The sequence below is a fragment of the Rhinoraja longicauda genome, chromosome 6 (genome assembly GCF_053455715.1).
Source record: "Rhinoraja longicauda isolate Sanriku21f chromosome 6, sRhiLon1.1, whole genome shotgun sequence".
Classification (NCBI taxonomy): domain Eukaryota; kingdom Metazoa; phylum Chordata; class Chondrichthyes; order Rajiformes; family Arhynchobatidae; genus Rhinoraja; species Rhinoraja longicauda.
Genome location: NC_135958.1, coordinates 52249840 through 52255839, shown reverse-complemented (window position 1 = coordinate 52255839; position 6000 = coordinate 52249840).

Here is a 6000-nt window from a genome sequence, read left to right as displayed (position 1 = left end):
CCACTGAGAACAAGGATGGATCCAGTGGCCACTGAGAACACGGATGGATCCAGTGGCCGCTGAGAACAAGGATGGATCCAGTGGCTGCTGAGAACAAGGATGGATCCAGTGGCCATTGAGAACATGGATCCAGTGGCCCCTGAGAACAAAGCCCCGTGCGACAACAGGCCTGGTTCACCACTGTGAAGAAGGATCCAGTGGGCCACTGCCTTCAGGTAGAAGCTCGGAAGCCCCGAAATCTGGTGCTTTGAGGAGGGAGCTGCTGGTGACAACGGATGGGAGAAAGGGGCCGGGAGAGGAGAGGGACCAGTGTATTACCTCCAGTGCCTTCAAGATCGGCTGCAGGAGATGACCCCCGCCCAGGACACAGAGGCAGTGGGGCGAGGAGAGGGACATCGGATGGTGAGCCTGCAGCAGCCTGGGGCTTACTTGGATCGGGGTGCTCAGGTACTTCCAGCATGGGGACTGGGGACTGGGAACTTTTCATTTTTTTCTTTTGTAAATGGCACCAAAATATGGCGACTGTGCATTTGTGGGCTGTGCAAAATAATTTCACCTTGCTGTGCAGACGTAACAATAAAGAACCATTGAAAGTCTCCACGTGCTGCAGTCACACTGTGCACAGAGGTTAAAAGTTGAGGTCGTTGTAGGTCAATTATCTGATCACAGTCCCAATGATCCTATTCACTAATCACTGCTCAAAGCAACTGCTCTTCCACTGTCACACTGTGGCTGCAGTACGTACAGTTTAGTTTAGCTTCGGGATACAGCAAGGAAGCAGGCCCTTCAGCCCACTGAGTCCATGCTGACCATCGATCACCCTTTCACAATGGTTCAAAGTTATTCAACTCTCTCATAATAATAATAATAATACATTTTATTTATATAGCGCTTTTCATATACTCAAAGACGCTTTACAGAGATTTTGGGAACATAGGGAAATTAATAAATAGATAAATAAGTAAATAAATAAATGAACAGAGAAAGGAGACAGAAGGTGAGGTGACCTTCAGTGGTTGAAGGCAGTACTGAACAGGTGAGACTTCAGCGATGTTTTGAATGTGGTGAGTGTGGGGGAGTCTCTAACGGTTTGGGGTAGTGAGTTCCATAGGGTGGGAGCAGCGATGGAGAAAGCCCTGTCCCCCCAGGATCTGAGTTTAGTCCGGATGTGGGGGGATAGGAGATTGGCAGCGGCAGAGCGGAGGGTGCAGGTGGGAGTGTGCCTGTGGAGGAGGTCGGTCAGGTAGGATGGGGCCAGGTTATGGAGGGCTTTGTAGGTTATGAGGAGGATTTTGTACTGGATTCTCTGGGGGATGGGGAGCCAGTGGAGTTTATAAAGGACGGGGGTGATATGGTCACGGATCGAGGTGTGTGTGAGTAGACGGGCAGCGGAGTTTTGAATGTATTGAAGTTTATTGATGATTTTTGAGGGTGCGCCATAGAGGAGGCTGTTGCAGTAGTCCAGACGGGAGGTGATGAAGGCGTGGATGAGGGTTTCTGCAGCTGTGGAGGAGAGGGATGGACGGAGACGGGCAATGTTTTTGAGGTGGAAGAAGGCTGTCTTTGTGATGTGTTTGATGTGTTTGTCGAAGGAGAGGGTTTGATCAAGGATGATTCCAAGATTCCGGATGTGAGGTGAGGTGGATACTGGGAGACCATCAATGTTGAGGATGAAGTTTTGGGTGGATTTGGTGAGCATTTTTGGACCAATGATGATGATTTCAGATTTGTTGCAATTGAGTTTGAGGAAGTTTGATTGAAGCCAAGATTTTATTTCAGGAATGCAGTTTGTCAGTGTAGAGTGTGTGGTGGAGGAGATTGACTTGGTGGAGATGAGGAGCTGGATATCATCGGCGAAGCAGTGGAAGTTGAGACCATGACGGCGGATTAATTGACCAAGGGGGAACAGGTAGAGGATGAAGAGGAGGGGGCCAAGGACTGAGCCTTGGGGGACACCTTGGGGGAGGGGAGCGGTGGGGGATTTACAGTTGTTAATGGAGATGAACTGGTGTCCGTCAGAGAGGTAAGATTTAAACCAGGATAGGGCTGTGCCGGTGATGTTAAGGGAGGTTTCAAGTCGGGTGAGGAGAATGGAGTGATTTATGGTGTCAAAGGCGGCGCTGAGGTCAAGTAGGATGAGGATGTTGAGGTTGCCAGCGTCGGAGGAGAGGAGAATGTCGTTTGTGATTTTGAGGAGCGCAGTTTCAGTACAGTGGTTTGAGCGGAATCCAGATTGGAAAGTTTCATACAGGTTATTGGTAGAGAGGTGGTATTTTAGTTGGGAAGCTACAGCACATTCCAAAACTTTGGACAGAAAGGGTAGGTTGGAGATTGGTCTGAAGTTGTTTGGGGTGTCAGGGTTTAGACCAGGTTTTTTCAGAATGGGGGTGACAGCAGCGATTTTGAGGGATGGCGGGACGATGCCAGTGGACAGGGAGGAGTTTATTGTTGCAGTGATAAGTGGAGAGAGAGCAGGAAGGCAGGCCTTGACAAAGCTGGAGGGGATGGGGTCCAGAGAGCAGGTGGCAGTTTTTATTCCTGTGAAGAGGTCAGAGAGGTCGGTGGTGGAGATTGGGGAGAACTGAGGCAGGGGCTGACAGGATAAGGGGGGGCAGGTGGTTTGAGGGGGAGCAGGTGCGTTGGTGGTTAAGGTGCTGTAGATGTTGTCTATTTTGCTTTGGAAGAATGAAAGGAAAGTGGTGCATTTGTCAACTGTGAATGATTGGGAGATGGTGTCCAGGGGGCTGAGGAGTTTGTTTATTGTAGAGAAGAGTGTTTTTGGGTTTCCGGAGCCAGAGTGAATTATTTGAGAGTAGTAGGTGGAGTGGGCATGGGAGAGGGCATCTTTATAGTGCTGTATGTGGTCTTTGTAGGCTTGGGAGTGAATTGTGAGACCTGTTTTGTTGCGGAGTCTTTCAAGTTGACGGGCATGAGTTTTCATCACGCGGAGTTGAGGGGTAAACCAGGGAGCAGAGTGGGTGAAGGAAACTGTTTTGGTTTTTATAGGTGCAAGCTGGTCGAGGTAGGAGGAGAGAGTGCGGTTGTAATAGTCAGTGAGGTCAGAGGGGCTGTGGAGGTCAACGAAGGGAGAGGCGGACATTATTTCAGAGAGGGAGGATGAGAGCGAGGTAGGTGAAACAGAGATCAGCTTGCGGAAGTTTATTTTGCGTTTTTGCTTTGGAGCTGGGGTGGGAATGTTGACGGACATGGTGATGGCTAAGTGATCAGAGAGGGTGGGGTCGGAGCCAGAGAGGTGATGTAGATTTAGTCCAGTGGAGCAGACAAGGTCCAGAATGTGCCCACGGTTATGGGTGGGAAAATTTACGTGTTGAGTGAGGTTAAAGCAGTTGAGTATTTCAGTGAAGTCAGCGGTTATTGTGGAGTCAGTGGAGTCCATGTGGATGTTGAAATCACCGAGTAGGAGGATTGAGGGGGAGAGAGAACAGAACTGGGTCAGAAAGTCAGAGAAGTCAGAAAGGAATGATGGGTGTGGTTTGGGAGGGCGGTAGACAACTGCCATGACTAATTTTGTGTGGCCAGAGAGTTTGAAAGCCAGGTGTTCAAATGACGGAGCAGATGAGATGGAGATGAGGTTGATCTTGAAGTCCTGTCGGTGAATTACGGCAATCCCACCACCTCGGCCTTCCGAGCGTGGTTTATTGATGTAGGAGTATCCGTTGGGTGTAGTGAGGTTGAGTGAGAGGTAATCCAGAGGTTGTTGCCAGGTTTCTGTCAGACAGAGGAAGTCCAGTTTATTTTCCAGGATGAAGTCATTTAGAATGAGGCTTTTATTGTTGAGGGACCGGATGTTGAGCAGAGTGAGCTTCATGTTGCTTTGTATGGTGTGGATGGACACGGGTGATTTAGCCAGGGCTTGTAGACAGGGGGCACGCTCGTGTGCGTTGTTGTGATGATGTAATGGACGAGTGGAAGTCCGATCAGCTGACCAGAGTGCAGGGATGGAGTGACCGGTCTGGGAGTAGACAAACTTGTGACCGGAGCCTCTGTGGATGTATTTGGGTCGTCGTAGAAGTCCGTGGTTGATGATGGCAGAGATGCATGTCGGAGTGGAGTGGTTGTTGAGCTGGAGCAGCCTCGCAGCAAAGTACTTCATGCACTCTGCACACACTCAGTGCAATTTACTGAGGCCAAGTCATCTACAAACCCACGCCCCTTTGAGGAAGCCGGCGCACCCGAAGGAAACTCACGCAGTCACAAGGAGAACGTGCAAACTCCACACGGACAGCGCCCAAGGTCAGGCTCTGGCTGTGAAGCAGCAGCTCTACCCGCTGCGCCACTCTGCCGCCCTTAATCATCTACAAACTGCGCCTTGGCAATTAGTTGCGGCCTTCTTGACAGTAGCTCCGAGAAATGTGACCGCTATCATCCATGAGACCATGAATCACGTGGCGACATCACCACCCTCTACGCCCACTCTGATGTATGTACAGCATGGACAATGTGGGCTGGATAGTCTGTTCCTGAGCTCAACCGTTCCATGTTCTATGTTCTAGATTGAAGAATTTGTTCTCCAGACACAAGACCATGTGTGTTCAGGGATTTGCCTTCATTCGGCATCTTGGTTCGGTCTATCTGCCCAGATTACTTCCCCCCACTTCCCCTCCCCCTCCTTCAGCCACCTCTGGCAAGGCAGCTTCCCCTCTCCCTTGCCACATGTTACTGGTCCTGCTGGAAACCAGTGTAAGCACTATTAAATCACTCAAATTATACCCCCCCCCCCCCATAAAAATACCCCTCTGCCCCCCACAACACTGTAAATCTCCGCGGTCCTTGAAGTTTCACTTAGACCCACAGAACACTCCCACTAAACTCCCACCAAACCTACAGGAAGGGTGGAAGCCATTTACATTTTCATAAGTTCATGTTCATAAGAGATAGGAGCAGAATTAGGCCATTCGGCCCATCAAGTCTACACTGTCATTCAATCTTGACTGACCCCATTCTCCTGCCTTCACCCCATAACCCCTGACACCCGTACTCATCAAGAATCTATCTATCCCTGCTTTAAAAATATCCATTGACTTGGCCTCCCCAGCCTTCTGTGGCAATGAGTTGCACAGATTCACCACCATCTGACTAAAGAAATTCCTCCTCATCTCTTTTATAAGGAATATCCTTTTATGCTGAGGGTATGGCCTCTGGTCCTAGACTCTCCCACTAGTGGAAACACCCCCTCCACATCCACTCAATCCAGGCCTTTCACTATTCGGAGTGTTACATTTAGGTTTATTGTCACGTGTACCGAGGTACAGTGAAAAGCTTTGTTTTGTATACTATCCCAATGGATCAGATATACCTTACATAAATATAATCAAGTCAAACTCAAGTACAAAAGATAGAACAAAAGGGAAGATATAGATTGCAGAACAATGAAATACTGACTTGCTGCTGAACAGGCTCGTAAGCACAATGATACACAGATGAATATGGCCTTCACTGAATGTAAGCGAGGTTTTACATAATCATAATGCCTTAATTTGGTGATAACTGAAGGCATTGTTAGAAATTTGGTTGTTTATCACTGCCTGTTTCTAGAAACATCGAAACATAGAAAATAGGTGCAGGAGGAGGCCATTTGGCCCTTCGAGCCAGCACCGCCATTCATTGTGATCATGGCTAATCATCTACAATCAGTAACCTGTGCCTGCCTTCTCCCCATATCCCTTGATTCCACTAGCCCCTAGAGCTCTATCTAACTCTCTTTTAAATTCATCCAGTGAATTGGCCTCCACTGCCTTCTGTGGCAGAGAATTACACAAATTCACAACTCTCTGGGTGAAAAAGTTTCTTCTCACAGTTTTAGTTGGCCTGCCCTTTATTCTTAGACTGTGCCTCCTGGTTCTGGACTCCCCCAACATTGGGAATATTTTTCCTGCATCTAGCTTGTCTAGTCCTTTTATAATTTTATACGTCTCTATAAGATCCCCTCTCATCCTTCTAAACTCCAGTGAATACAAGCTTAGTCTTTCCATTCTTTCC